This window comes from Canis lupus, chromosome 2 (genome assembly GCF_048164855.1).
Source record: "Canis lupus baileyi chromosome 2, mCanLup2.hap1, whole genome shotgun sequence".
NCBI lineage: Eukaryota > Metazoa > Chordata > Mammalia > Carnivora > Canidae > Canis > Canis lupus.
Window position 1 is genome coordinate 16,915,414 of NC_132839.1, and position 16,602 is coordinate 16,932,015.

Genomic DNA, 16,602 nt, shown 5'->3' on the forward strand with positions numbered 1-16,602 from the left:
TCACTTTATGCCAGGCATGTTCTAGGCTCTAGCTGTACAACAGTTAATGAGATGAAGTATCAATTCTTATCAAGCGTACATTAAAACAGATAAGTATATATTTGATTTACTGTAGGGAGAAAAAGAGATTAAGGGGATAGAGAATAATGCAGTATACTATTTTGGAAAGGGTAGTTAAAGAAGTTTTCTCTCTGGAGGTGATATTTAAACAAATCTGAATGATGTGAAACAAGCTGTATGAGTTTTACAACAGTATGCAACTGGCAGCAGGATGAGACAACTGCATAGATTTAGATTTGATGTTTTCCAGGGTCAGCAAGAGTACGGTGGATGGATGGGGAGAGTGTGGAAAGTGAGATTAGGAGTTGGGCAGAGGGAAATAATGAAAAGGCTGATAGACCTCAGAAAAGTTCTTGGGTTTTATTTGAAGAGTGATGGCAAGTCATCACACTTAAAGGGTTGAGATCAGGGAAGCAAGGTGGACTCACTTCAGGCTAGGAATAGTTTTTCAAATGACAGCAGAGCTGCAGGGTATCAGGAATATTCTTAGGCACTTACCCAGTCGGATTTACTAATACAGTTACTGCAATAGAAATGCAAGTGGTTGTTCAGAGACAGCTTACATTGAGTGACATTACTGAAGGTCTGTTTTACCTTTGGAAGAGTACTACAGTACCATGATGGGATAGATGACTATTTTCCTAGAAAGATTTCATTGATTTGTTCTTCTAGAGGCCAGTAGAAGTGAAGTCAGTGGTAGCTAATTCAGTAAATATTTTTGTGGGGTTATTAAATATTGAATACTGTGCTGGATGCTGTTGCAAATGTTACGCTGTGCAGGTATTTGTCCCCATCATATGGAGAAGAATATTGAAGCTCAGAGGTCCTATTATGGTGCAGATGCTGTAACTAGTTGGTTACAGCATAAATACTGAATATTCACACTAAAGCAGGCTCTTTGCCTGAATTGCTAGGATTAATTGCAAAGGTGTAGATCTGGGTATTAATCATGTTTAATCAGACAATGTGCCATTAAATTTCTAAGAATATATTAAAGGAGTATTTAAAAGCCATTCTTATTTCAAAACACTATTTTTCTGGGGATAAAAGGACTATGTATGTGGTTATTTTAGAAAAATGAGAAATACAATTTTTTAAACACATACTCACAAACTGTGGCAACCCCTATGCTTCCACCTTGTTAATGCCTCAGATAGACACTTTTCTCAATGTAAAAAAGTGGATTCTGGTAGTACTGTTATTGTATTTATTTAAATAGTTGCAAAATGAATAAACTTTACTCATTTTGTTTAGTGTTACCAATCATTTACATTTGCCCTAAGATAATTTATTACTTGCAAAAGAAGTTTGAGAAAGTTAATAAATGTGTTTGATAATTTAGTCTATCTAGTGAAATTGTTACAGAGGTTCTCTGAAGAACTTAGTTCTGTAGTCTCTTAAATAGTAGTGATTTGAAGTCTTATGTTCTGATAGCCAATTTTTAGGGCATATTATCAAATGTAATATTTTTTTTGGTGTAATTCATTTAGAGAAAAAAATAAAATGCTTCCCCTTTTCCTTGATAACCTCCCAGCTTACAACAGACTGTAGAAGTACATCTCGGTCTACCAATGTCAGATGTTCAAGGAATATACTTTTTGTTATTTTCTTGAAACTCAGTTTCTATTTTGATCTTCTATTCTGCTCAGGTGACTGAAATTTTCATCTTAATTAGGGGCCTCTTTTTCTTTTTCTTTTTCTTTTTCTTTTACCTCTGCTAATTCTTGGATGGGAGTCCTTGGTGGGTCCTACTAGATATCTTTATCTTTCCACAGTGGTGGAATTTGTGGAAATGTTCATCCTTTCATTTTGTTTCTGAAGTTATGGGTCATCATAGGTTACTGCTCATTCCTCATTCTCATCCACAAGGTATTAGGTGGTAAACCAACTCTTCTTAGAATTTCTCTACTATTGATGACACTGTAGTCTTTCTTGGCCCCCAAAGTCCACTAAAATATGGAGAATTCTGTGAGCCTGCCCCTTGTCTAAGCTTTGCTGAGCCTGAGTGGGGCCTGGGAAATTCAGAGGATAATATTCTTGTTTACCACTTACATTATCTCTTCCAGTTCTGTGGAATCTTTCCTCCTCCCTGAGTCTATATCTAGTAAGTAGGATGCAGATTGCCTCTGTTCTCTTGTAAGAACAGTGTCTAAGTCCATGTTCCTTTGACTCTTCTTTTCCCCATTCAGGGAATTTTTGTCAAGTCTAGAGGATAAAGAAGTCTTTTGTTTGTTTGTTTGTTTTGTTTTAGGGTCCTCTAAATCTGTTTTCTGTGCCAGATGTTGCAAATACATGGGCTGAGTTTGACCCACAGAAATGCATTTTACTTGGGAAGTGTTTCAGAAATTGGGAAAATTCACATGAAAATCTGAATTCCCAGATTTTTGGGGGGTAGGGCAGAAAGTGATCTGGCAACACTGGACCCACATTTCTATATGGTAAAAATCAGTTGGAGCAATATAGTGGCTCCCAATTCCCACATTCCCTTTTTTGTTTTGTATTACTCACCTGCCTGACTTGGTAGGCATGTTTTGAATCTTTCCTATTAATCTCAAGGCCCAGGATTTTGAAATTCATGGGTTAGGAAAAAGACTCCTTATTTCTGCTTTCTGCTGTCACTGCTCTTCCTGAGGCAAAGTGAACCTTTGCTACTGCGTGAATGGAGGAAGAATCTAAGCATAGGGGAAAAATTAGCTAGTGTTTAAAAGCTGTTAAACCACTACAAGATAGTATCAGAATTTTATTTTACTTAATTAGAAATGTTTTGTCAGGTTGATTTTTAATTTATTTTTATTTATTTATTTCTTCATAAGAGACAGGGGGAGAGAGGCAGAGACATAGGCAGAGAGAAACAGGCTCCCTGTGGGGATCCCTTTGTGGGACTCGATCCCAAGACTCCAGGATCACGCCCTGAGCCAAAGGCAGACACTCAACCACTGAGCCATCCAGGTGTCCCTGATTTTTAAAATCCATTTTTATTGAGGTATAAATTACGTAAGATTCATCAATTTTAAAGATAAAACCCAAACTGTTTTCCAAAGTGATTGTATCATTTGACATTCCCATTAAGCTATGTATCAAAGTTCACCTGCTCCACAGTCTTATCATTTAGTGTTATCAGTATTTTAATTTTAGTCATTCTAGTGGTTATGTGGTTACATCTTATTGTGATTTTAGTTTGCATTTTCCTAAATGATTAAGGATGTTGAACATCTTTTCATGTGCTTATTTTCCATTTGTAAACATTTTTTGAGAAGTATTTGTTTAAATCTTTGGTCTATTTTAGAAAATTGACTTACCTTATTTTTGAATTCTAAGAGCTCTTAGGTATTATGGATAAAAATCCTTTATCAGATTAATCTTTTGCAAATATTTTCTCCCATTTTCTTAACAATCTTTTGAAAAGCTAAAGTTTTTACTACTTTTAAAAAAATTTTTACTTCTGATAAAAGCCAATTTGCTGATTTTCTTTTTTTGATGGTTCATGTCTTTTGTGTCCTATCACAAGAATTTAACTGAGGGTCACAAAGATTTTCTCATATGTTTTCTTCAAGAAATTTTATAGTTTTTGCTCTTAGATTTATGTCTACAATCTATTTTGGGTTAATTTTTATGTAAAGTGTGAGGTGTAAGGGTAGAGTGTAATTTTTTTTTTTACATGTCAGTATGTGGTTGTTCCAGCTTTGTTAGAGACCACTCTTTCCTCATTGCATTAATTTGATGCATTTGTTGAAAATTGGTTGACCATAGATATATTCTAACTTATATTCCATACCATTAATCTATATGTCTTTCTTTTACTCAGTATTAGACTATTTTGGTTATAATAACTTAAACGATAGTCTTGAAATAAGATAGTTTAAGTCCTCTGACTGCCTTTTTTTTTTCTTTTTTCAAGATTCTTTTAGCTTTACTAGGTGTGTATTTTCATACAAATTTTGATTTAAAAAATTTACAAAAAGTAATCTCAAACAACAATAACAACAAGTAATCTCTAACCTCAACCCACAGCCCCAACATCAGGAGTCCCCTGCTCTACTGACTGAGTCATCCAGGTGCCTCTTCTCATATAACTTTTAGAATAAGCATGACAATTACTACAGAAAAGCTTACTAGGACTTTGAGTAAAATTGTACCAAATCTATAGATTAGTTTGGGGAGAATTGGATCTTCTCCATAAAGGTGGTGTATATTTCTTTATGTATATAGATCTTTAACTTTTATCAGCAGTGTTTTGTAGTTTTCAGCACAGATCTTGCACACGTTTGTTATATTTATTCCCAATTATTTCCAGGTTTTTTTTAGTTGCTATTGTTAAACAGTATTGCTTTTTGAATTTCAGTTTCCGGTTGTTTGTGCTATGTAGAAATAATACAGATGATTTTTGCATATTTACTTTGAATCCCGTGACCTTACTAAATTCATTTATTCTAGTAATTGTTGTTGCTTTTTGTAGTTTCCTAATATAGGAATAATAATACATAATCAAACCATTTATTGAAAAGGCAGTATTACTTTTCCTTTTTAATTTGTCTGCCTGCTTTTATTTTTTTTATCTACGAACTTTAGTACAGTGTTGAATGAAACTGGTTAGTGTATACATTCTTGCTTTGTTCCCCATCTTGGGGGAAAAAAATCCGTCTTTTTCTCTATGTATGACTTTAGTAGTAGATTTTTTTTTTCTAGATTACTGTTAACAGGTTGAGGAAGTTCCTTTTTATTTATAGTTTGCTGAGACCTTATTATAAATGGTTTTTTAAAAAAATTTATTTACTTGACAGAGAGAGAGAGAGAGCACAAGCAGGGGGAATGGCAGGCAGAGGGAGAGGGAGAAGCAGGTCCCCCACTGAGCAGGGAGCCTGATGCAGGACTTGATCTCAGGACCCCAGGATCATGACCTGAGCATAAGGCAGACAACCAACTGAGCCACCAGGCGCCTCTGAGTATTATATTTTGTCAGATGTTTTTTTTTTTTTTCCATCTCTTGAGATAATCACATATATATTGTCAACATGGTGAATTACATTGATTTTTCGTAAGTTAAAATTTACATTTCTGAAACAGATGCTTTTTTTCTGTATTTTGGGGATTTTCTTTCTTTTTCCTTTTTGTGTGTTTTTTAGTTAATATGATTGATGAATTATATTGATTGGTCTGGAATGTTAAACCAGCCTTGCTTTTGTGGGATAAATTCAATTTGATCATCATGTGTTATCCTTTTTATATATTGTGGGATTTGTTTTGCTAAAATTCTGTTAAATTTTGCATTTCTGATTCCCGATGGATGTTGGTTTTTGGTTTTCTTGCAATATAATTACTTGGATTTTTAGGGTGACTTGGGAAATGTTTCCTTTGTTTCTAGTTTCTGGAAGAGTTTGTGGAGAGCTGATAATATATCTATCTTGAGGGGATCCCTGGGTGGCTCAGCAGTTTGGTGCCTGCCTTTGGCCCAGGGCGCGATCCTGGAGTCCTGGGATCAAGTCCCGCGTCGGGCTCCTGGCATAGAGGCTGCTTATCCCTCTGCCTGTGTCTGTGCCTCTCTCTCTCTCTATGTCTATCATGAATCAATCAATAAATAAATCTTAAGAAATATTTCTATCTTGAATATTTGATAGAATGCATCTTTGAGGCCACATGGACCTGGGATACTTTTTGTGGCAGCGTTTTAAAAAGTGTAGGAGCACTAAGCTTTGGTCATTTGTATCTTTCAAGGAATCTGTCCATTTCATCTGAGCTGTCAAATTTGCTGGCATAAAATAATTTATGATTTTTTTCTTACTATTGTTTTAATGTCTGTAATATCTGGTGATTTACCCTTTTCTATTATTGGTAATTTGTATCTTCTCCTTTTTTTCTTGACTAGTCTAGCCAGTTTATCATTTTTATTAATCTTCTCAAAGATCCAGCTTTTTATTCTATAGCGTTTTCTTTATTGTTAGCCCTTCTTCTATTTTGCTGCTTTCTACTCTTTATTTCTTCCTTCTAATTTTCAATTTAATTTGTTCTTTATCTTTCTTTTTCTTAAAGTAGAAAAAAATTTAAATTATTTATTTTTAGATTAAAATTTTTATTTATTTATGAGAGACACACACAGAAGACATATGCAGATGGAGAAGAAGCAGGCTCCCTGTGGGGATCCTGATGCGGGACTTGATCCCAGGACCCCGGGGACATGACCTGAGCCAAAGGCAGATGCTCAACCACTGAGCCACCCTGATGCCCCTGTAGTTTCAATTCTGTTGAGGGAAGAGAACTTACTTGGTATGTTGATTCTTTTAAATTGATCCTTTTTTATGGCCCAGTTTATGAGATGTTTTGGTGAGTATTTCATACATACTTCAAAAGAATGTCTATTTTACTATTGTTAGTTTTAGTGTTGTTGATTCTTACATGTCAATTAAGTCACGTTGTTTGCTAATATTGATAGCCTTAGTGATTTTCTGTATATTTGTTCTATACAGTTACTATGAGGGGCATTGAAATCTCTAGCTATAATTGCATAATTTGCCTAATTTTAATATTGTTTTGTGTTCTTGATGCAGTAATCCTTTATCATTATGAAATGTTTATTTTTATCCTTGGTCATATGTCTTGATCTGGAGTTTACCCTATCTGATATCAATACATACTCTCCAGCTTTCTTTCGATTAGTACTTGTATGATATATTTGTTACACTTTTTACTTTTGAACTATGTGTGTCTTTATATTTCAAGTGGATTTTCTATTTTTGTTTCCTTCCTTAATTTAAACTCAGTCTTTCAACCTCTAATTTAATTAGTGGTATGTTTGTAAATGTACCATCTTTTAATTTTTTTCATTTGTCTCATCCTCTCTTTTGTGGATTTACTAGCCATCTACCTCTGTGATTTAAAATTCTAGTGATTACTGTGGGTTTAAAATATGTCTCTTTAACTCACACAGTCCACCTGTAAGTTATACCACTTCACATATAGGGCAAGAATGTCACAAGAGTGCTGTTGTCATATATTTAACTTCTTTGTATTTTATAAATCCTATAATACATTGTAATTGTTTTGACTTAAATAATCAATTATCTTTGAAGGAGATTAAAAATGTGAAAAAATGTCTATTATTTTTACTTACATATTTACATTTCTGATACTTCCCATCCCTTTTCGTAATATTATATTCCCTTGGGTATCATTTTTTTTCAGGATAAAGAACTTACTTCAGCATTTCTTATAGAGCCAGTTTGCTAGCATTGATTTCAGACAGTATTAACCTGTCTACAAAGGGTCTTTATTTTGCTCTCATTTTTTGAAGATATTTCTTCTGGGTACAGAATTCATTTTTGGGTTTGTTTTTATTTTCAGTACCTTAAAGTTGTCACTTCATTGTCTTGTGGCTTGCCCAGTTTTTGGTGAGAAGTTCTCCATCATTCTTTATTCTCCTGCACAAAATGTCTTTTCTCTCTCTCTCTGGCTATTTTTCAGGCTTTCTTTTACTTATTGTTTCTTTATTTCTTAATTATGTTGTGCTTTGTGATGATCACTTGTGATTTTCGTTAGATTTATTCTGCTCAGGATTTCTTGAGTATTCTTTTTCTGTAGATTTATATTTTTCCCCAAATTTAGAACATTTATGGTGATTATTTAAAAAATATTTCTCTCTTCTCTCATTTCTTCCCAAGACTACAACTACATGTATATTAGTCCACATGATATTTTCTTATAGGTGACTGAATCGCCATTCATTTTTTGAACTCTTTTTCTGTTTGTGCTTCATTTGGGATAGTTTTGTTGTCTTCAAGTACACTGGGTTTGTTTTGTTGTTATTTTACTTTTGTTTTTGTTTTTTGGTGATCTTTATTCTGTGATTTATCCTACCTCGTATAATTTTCATTTCAGATTTTGTAACTTTCATCCCTAGACTTGGAGTTTTTTTTTTTAAATATCTTTTATTTTTCTTCAATATGTTCATGTTTCCCACTACATTCTTGAACATATGGAACATACAATCGTTGTTTTAATCTACCTGTCTGCTAATGCCACTATCTCTGTCATTCTGTTGATTTTTGTCCTTTAGGTTTCTATGGATTGCTTTTTATCTGGTTATGGGCTGTATTTTCCTACTTCTTTAATCTTATTGATCAGATACCAGACATAATGTATTTTATATTGCTGGGTGGTGGATTTTGTTATATTCCTTTAAAGAATGTTGGACTTTGTTCTGGCATGCAATTAAATTACTTGGGATCAGTTTCATACTTAAGTGGTTTGCTTTTGAACTTTGTTACAGCTTCCAGAGAAATCTTTAGTACTAGCTGTTAGTCTCACTAACTTAAACTTGCTAGTAAGTTAATCTCAGTGCAAACTCTATTGATACTTCATGTGTTAAGTTGTCTCTTCACGCTGGCCTTATGAATTATTCTTAGCTCAATGTGACTGTGGGAATTGTTTGATGTGCTATTTTTGGGTGTTTCTTTCCTTTGCCTTGAGAAGTTTGACTTCATGCATATGCAGATCAATATTCAGCCAAAGATTTGAGATCTTCTGTACATCTTCAGAGCTCTCTTTGTGTTTAGCTACCTTCTACCCCACAGATTCTAGCTGTGTCAGATTACCCAGATGCCTTTATTTTTATTTTTATTTTTAAAGATTTTATTTATTTATTCATGGGAGAGAGAGAGAGAGAGAGAGAGAGAGAGAGAGAGAGGCAGAGACATAGGCAGAGAGAGAAGCAGGCTCCATGCAGGGAGCCTGATGTGGGACTTGATCCTGGAAATCCAGGATCATGCCTTGGGCTGAAGGCAGACACTCAACCACTGAGCCACCCAGGCATCCTGGGGCTCAATGGTTTTAAAGTGCAGCAGGATGGACTAGTCAGTTCAGCTCAAGTCAGTGGGACTTGAATGCTGCACGCCTGGCCACAGCAAGGTGGCAGTCCCTGGGCTTATTGGGAAGCCTAGGAGGCAGCCTGTTTCAAAGGCTAAAGTGGAAGTCAGGAGCATTCTGCTGAGGGAAAATGTCTTCAAGAGCATGAGAGCTGTAGATGCAGCTGCTTATATGGCTAGGTGACATGTTTTGGTACCTAAAACATGTTACCTCTTGGTGAGGTGTTGATGTCCTTAGCTGTGCTGGAGGTGGGCCCTCGCCTGCAGTTAGCAGGCCAGGTGGGGTGGAGAAGACACTTGCCCCTGCTGTTCTCAATACCACCTCTTTTGTCCCATTTCAGTCCTGGTTCCTCTGGGGCAGAAGGGGACAGCGATCGGTGTCTCCTCCTCAACTGGAAGCCGACCCAGATGCCTTTCTGTCTCTTAAGCTCATTGCTTAAGGCAATCGTTTATATTCCCTATCTCTGCTCTTAAGCCTAAAAAATGCTTCCAGGTAGTAAGGGCAACTAGAGGGCTCAAGCAGTTTGTTTTCCTTCTTTCTTTCCTTCTGTGCTGTGTGTTACCCACTGTCTGAAAACTTGTTTTATATAGTTTATTTGGTTTACTAATATTTACAATTATAGGGTAATTTCCATAGTGGTTAATCCCTCATGGGTGGACGTGAAAGTGCTTGTCAAATTGTTTTAAGCGTTTTGTTACTGTTCTTCAAAAGTAACCATTTTATCATTTTTTTGTAGTTTTGATAAAAGTGTCAATGAGTTTTAATAAAGTTTTAATGTATTCCACCCTACAGTATAATTAATTGCTTTAAACCAGTATATGTTTTAATAGAAGCAGTTTTTAGTTATCTTTATAATTGAAGACAAGAAATGGCATGCATTATATAAAACACTAAGTAATTTTAAATTAATTTCCAGGGGTCTTTGGCATGCATTACGTGATTTTGAGGCACAGTGAAATTACCTTGCAATCGCGTAAATACATGTCAGTAGAGTCTTTCTCTTTAGAAACTTAAGCCATAAGCAAAGTAGAGATCTCCCTGCCCTCAAGTGTGCTTAATCATGTCAAAATTATGTATAGATTAAGTTAGTATTTAGATTACTTTGTATTGGCTGAGAGTACCCCATGTGTTGGTAGGGAAAAGGGAAGTATGATTCTGAAATATGTTCAATAGTAGGGAGAAGCCAATTTAGAAGTGAAATTTGTTGTAGTCATAATCAAGAAATGACTATATATTACACTTTTAATTTACCAAGAATTCTGTAGCTATCAGTTTTCTTCAAAAACCTTCTTCTAAAAAGCTTTTGTGAATTAAATTTCGATAGTCTTTTTAATATGGTTGCTGGGTTCTCATCATTATGTAAATCAACTCAGATTTCCAATTCATTCCTATTTTGTTAAAATGGGGTAATTGGTAATTCTGCCTTAACTAGGAATATTTTTTTCTTGTTTGCATTTGTATTTTTAAAATATTTTAAGTTTTTATTTTAATTCCAGGTAGTTAATGTACAGTGTTATATTAGTTTCAGGGCTATATAACATAGTGAATTCAGTATTTCCAGACATCATCTTGTGCTCATCAGGACAAGTGCGTCAACTATTTAACTCATTCTCCTACCCACTTCCCCTCTGGCAACCATCAGTTCTTTATAATTAAGAGTCTGTTTCTTGATTAATCTCTCTATTTTTTTCCCTTTGCTTGTTTGTTTTGTTTCTTAAATTCCACATATGAGTGAAATCATATGGTATTTATCTTTCTCTATCTGACCTATTTTGCTTAGCATTATATTCTCTAGCTCCATCCATGTCATTACAAATGGCAAGATTGCATTTTTCTTTATGGCTGAATAATACTCTGGTGTGTGTGTGTGTGTGTGTGTGTGTGTGTGTGTGTATTTTTTTTTTCCCTAGGATCCCGGAATCACAACCTGAGCTGAAGGCAGATGCTCAACCACTGAGCCACCCAGGAGCCCCAGGAATATTTTTTAAATACCTGGGCTATCATATTCCTAAAATAGTTGTTAGATTATTACATTCATTAGTGACGTATACAGATAGAAAATCATAAATGCAATTAATTCCTTAGTGTTAGAAACCACAAAGATCAGCTCTACAAATTGTTTTACAGAACACTAATGTCTTAAATGTGTTAAGAAATTTGTTAAAAGAGTTCCATTGTTAGGGACACCTAGGTGACTCAGCAGTTGGGTGCCTGCCTTCAGCTGAGGTTGTGATCCTGGGGTCCGGGATCGAGTCCCACATCGGGCTCCCTACAGGGAGCCTGCTTCTCCCTCTGCCTGTGTCTCTGCCTCTCTCAGTCTGTGTCTCTCATGAATGAATGAATGAATAAATAAATAAATAAATAAATAAATAAATAAATAAATAAATCTTTAAAAAAAGAGTTCCATTGTTATTTTTTTTTTAAAGATTTTATTTATTTATTCATGAGGCACAGAGAGAGAGAGAGAGAGAGAGAGGCAGAGACACAGGCAGAGGGAGAAGCAGGCTCCATGCAGGGAACCTGATGTGGGACTCTATCCCGGGTCTCCAGGATCAGGCCCTGGGCTGACGGTGGCACTAAACTGCTGAGCCACCCAGGCTGCCTGAGTTCCATTGTTAAATAAGTTTGGGAAACATTACTTCCTATATTTCTCTCTTAAATATTCATTATGTACATAAAGATTCTAGGAAATCTTACAGTAAAGAAACCTGTTTGATTTTAACTCAACATTTTCCACAGTTGTTTGACTACCGTTTCTAACCACTTTCTATTCATGAATACCTCTTTACATCTCTTGAGACATTATATCTCTTGAGAACACAATTTTGGAAATGCTGTCTAGGTGATGGTGATATATCTCATTTAGTTACATTGTAGCTATACCTGGACCTGTAGAGTTATCAAAAATGTTAAAGAAAAGTTGGTTGAGAGTTTGGAAATATTTTGTCAGCTGAAGATTTTGCATGAACTAAATTAGTAATTTTGAAGTACAAGTTTTCTGAGCAACTTTCTTCAAAAAAAGAGTGTTTCAAAGTGTTATAAAACCAAACCTCATAGGGCATCTTAGAGAAGAACCAATTATTATAAAAAATAAGCTTTTGATGAGCAAGTATAAGTGAGAAACACACGAAATAAATTGCATTATATATATGTATATAAGTATACCTGGAGCTAATATATATATATGTATTTATACCTGGAGCATATAAATTTTGAGAAATGGTTTAAAATAAACTTTGACTAAATGTATTTTGGGTTTTGCTAAATTCAGACATTAAAAAGTTTAGAATGTGTATGTTCCTCATGAAGTCATTCATTCCTAACTTAAAATTCCAGAAAGGAGTTATATAAAATGAATGTTTGTGTTTAGAATGTGCTTCACAGATCTTTTTTAAAAATTTTTTAAAGATTTATTTTATTTTTAAAGATTTTATTTATTCATTCAGGAGAGAGAGAGAGAAAGAGAGAGAGCAAGAGAGAGGCAGAGACACAGGCAGAGGGAGAAGCAGGCTCCATGCAGGGACCCCAATGTGGGACTTGATCCTGGGACTCTAGGATCATGCCCTGGGCTGAAGGCAGGCACTAAACTGCTGAGCCAACCAGGGATCCCCTAAAGCTTTATTTTAGAGAGAGGTGGGGAGGTATATAGGAAGAGGGAGAGAGAATCTCAAGCAGAATCCTCATTGAGCATGGGACCTGACATGGGGCTTGATCGCATGACCTGAGCTGAAACCAAGAGTCAGGTGCTCAACTGACTGAGCTACCCAGGCACCCCTACTTCACAGATCTGGGTATGCTGCAAAACAAATTTCTTGAGGTTACTAGTCTACTCGTAACTCTTTTAATGGTCTATCAGAACTATCTGCTAAAATTCCAGGTTAAACCACTCATCTCCCAAAATATAGACATGATATTTTTGTCTTTTATTTAATTTTGCTGATGAACAGAGAACGTCTTTAAAAAGTTGTTTCCTTTAGGTGCCTCTTACTTTAGCAGTTTGATATTTGGTCTTAGTACACAGCTCTAATAGGTAGCTCTTTGTTTATGCAAAACAATAATCAGTAATGCCAGCAGGCCTCTGGAAATAGAATTTCTTAGGTTGTGTTTACTCTGCTGGATTCAAAGCAGTAGTGCAGAAAATATTGTAATTCTGTAGAAACACTTGCTCTTGCTTCTTATAGAGTATAATATTTACAATAAAATTGTTATAAAGTGAGATTTATAATAAATTGTCTTAATTGATTAGTTTCAATAATTATAGTACCTTATTATCTCTCTGAAGTAAAGGTGAAGAAATGTTAGGTTTAATAAACACATTAGGAGGTGACCATTAGGAAAATATAGTTAATGAATGGTTTGGTGTTAGTATTTTACAAGGTTAAGACACATTTTCCTACTGAGTTATTATAATAACAAAGGAGAAAGATACAGTTATCTATGTTGTAGCTGTAACTAGGTCTTAACAGTTATATCAGACATTTGGAGTGTTAGTTGAAAGAAGGAGAATATTTTGGTAAACTTGTTCAGATTTAATGAGAGCTTTTGGTATGGTCTACTTTATGATGCTTACAAGGAATGAGGGTAATCTATCTTTAAAATAACCCATTATTTTCAAGAAGCCTTGGGTAAATTTTACGGTCTGTTATGAATATGCTTGTTTATATATTATACTTTCAGGAAGTACTAATTCTTATATTGAATCCTAGTTTTCTAGCATGTAGAATTGCTCTCTTAGATATTTTATATAAGTAGTTTTTAAAATCCTAGTTTTTGTATCCATTTATGTAGCAGCAATAAAAAAGTTTTTGCAGAATATATTTGTGAATATGAGGGTCTTATATATTCTACTTGGTAGAAGTGTTTGTTCTCAAGCTGCCTGCTGGCTGTGATGGTTAATTTTATGGCTCAAATTGACTGGGTCACAAGGTGCCCAAATATTTGGTCAAACATTATTCTAGGTGTGTCTATGAAGGTATTTTTGGGATGAGATTAACATTTGAATTGTTAGACTGGGTAAAGAAGATTGCTGTCTGTTTTTTGTTTTGTCTTGTTTAGTTTTTTTTTTTAAGAATAACAAGGTTCATCAACCTTCTGCCAGTGAAGAAGAAGAAGAAGGAGAAGGAGAAGGAAGAAAGAAGAAAGAAGAAGAGGGAGAGGGGGAGGGGGAGAGGGAAAGAAGGAGAAGAAGAAGAAAGGACTCAAATAAGATCAGAAATGAAGGAAGACAAATAACAACTGACATACTGAAAAATATAGAGGATTATAAGAGAATGTTAAGAAAAATTGTATACCAAACAAATTGGGCAACCTAGAAGAAATGGATGAATTCCTAGAAGCATCTTCCAAAACTGAATCAGGAAAAATAGAAAATTTGAACACACTGATCATTAGCATAGGAATTGAATCAGTTATCAAAAAACTCCCAGCAAACGAAAGTCCAGGATCAGATGACTATGTAGGTGAATTCATTCAAACATTTAAAGGAGAGTTAATCCCTGTCCTTCTCAAACTATTACCAACAGTAAAAGAGGAAGGAAAGCTTCCAGATTTCTTCTGTGAGGCCAGCATTACCCTGATATCAAAGCCAGATAAAGACACCACAAAAAACCAAAACAAAACTTAGGCTAATCTCTCTAATGAACATAGATGCAAAAATCAAAATATGAGTAAACCAAGTACAATAATCCATTAAAAAATCATTCACAAAAAAAAAAATCACAACAATCCGGTGGGATTTATTCTAGAGATAAAGGCATAATTCAATATCCACAAATCAATCATTGTGCCATATTACATCAATAGGAGAAAGAATAAAAATATCATATCAATAGAAGCATAAAAAGCACTTGACAAAGTTCATAAAAACTCTCAACGAAGTAGGTTTGGAGGGAACATATATCAACATAATCAAGGGCACATATGAAAAAGTCACAATTAGTATTATACTCAGTGATGAAAAACAAAGAGCTTTTCCTCTAGGGTCACAGATATCTCCCTACACCACTTTTATTCAATAGAGTCCTGGAAGTCCTAGCCACAGTGATCAGATGAGAAAAAAGTAATAAAAGGCACGCAGTTTGGTAAAACTGTCACTACAGATGACATGATACTATTGTAAAAACCGTGAAGACTCCACCAACTAACTGCTAGAAATGATAAATGAATTCAGTCAAGCAGTGGAATACAAATTAAAATATAGAAATCTTTTGCATTTTATACGCTAATAATGTATTAACAGAAAGAGAAATTAAGAAAGCAATCCCAGTTATAACTGCACCAAAAATAATCAAATATCTAGGAATAAATTTGACCACGGAGGTGAAACATCTGTACTCTGAAAAGCATAAAATATTGATGAAAGAAATTGAAGATGACACAGATAGAATGATATTCCATTTTCCTAATATTTGTGTGGAACCACAAAAGATCCTGAATAGCCTTTTTCCTTGAGAAAGAGGATTAAAGTTGGAGGGACCACATTCCAGATTTCAAGATACACTAAAAAGCTGTAATAATCAAAATAGTATGGTGGGGCACCTGGGTGCCTCAGCTGGTTAAGCATGCCTTTGACTCAGGTCATGATTTCATGGTCCTGGGATCAAGCCTCATGTCAGGCTCCCTGCTCAATATGGAATCTTCTCCCTCTTCCTCTGCCCCCCACTCCTTTATGCTTGTGCGCTCTCTCTCTCTCTCTCTCAAATAAATAAATAAAATCTTAAGCAAAAAAGGAAACACTATGGTACTGGCACAAAAATAGACACCTGGATCAATGGAGCAGAATAGAATCCAGAAACAAACCCATGATTCTATGATCAATTTATCTATGACAAAGGAGGCGAGAATATGCATTGGGCAAACGATTGTATCTAACAGATGGTGTTGAGAAAACTGGACAGCTGCATACAAAAGAATGAAATTGGACCACTGTATTACACCATACACAAGAAAATAAACTCAAAATGAATTAAAGACCTAAGTATAAGACCTGAAACTGTAAAATCCTAGAAATGAGCATAGGCAGTAATTTCTCTGGCATTGTCTGTAGCATCATTTTTCTAGTTATGTCTCCTGAGGTAAGAGAAAGAAAAGCAAAAATAAACTGTTGGGACTACATCAAAATAATAAGCTTCTGCAGAACAAAGGAAACAGTCAAGAAAACTAAAAGACAAGCTACTGAATTGGAGAAGATATTTGTAAATAAATGACATTTCCAATAAAGGCTTAGTATCCAAAATATTTAAATAACTTATACAACTCAACACCCCAAAACCAAATAAGCCAATAAAAATGGGCAGAAGGTGGGGCATCTGGGTGGCTCAGGTCAAGATCTCAGGGTTGTGGGTTTGAGCCTTACATCACTCTGTGGTGATTCTGCTTGTGATTCTCTCCCACTGCCACTCTCTCTGCTCATGTGCTCTTTCTCTCTCTAATAAATTAATGAATCTTAAAGCAAAATCCATGAACAGATGTTTCTCCAAAGAAGACATACAGATGGCCAACAGACTAGTCAACAGTGTGAAAAGATGCTTATCATCACTAATCATTAGGGAATTGCAAGTCAAAACCAGAATAAGATATAATTTCACACCTGTCAGAAAGGCTAAAATCAGGGGTGCCTAGGTGACTCAATTGGTTAGTGTCTGGCTTCAGCTCAGATCATGATTCCAGGGTTTTGGGATCAAGTCT

General features: G+C 35.1%; 1 long non-coding RNA gene across 6 annotated transcripts in view; it reads left to right on the top strand.

Moving 5' to 3' along the window:
• LOC140613070 (uncharacterized) overlaps window positions 1–16,602 on the top strand; it is a 658,442-nt gene that overhangs the window by 97,025 nt on the left and 544,815 nt on the right. The window lies entirely within an intron of this gene.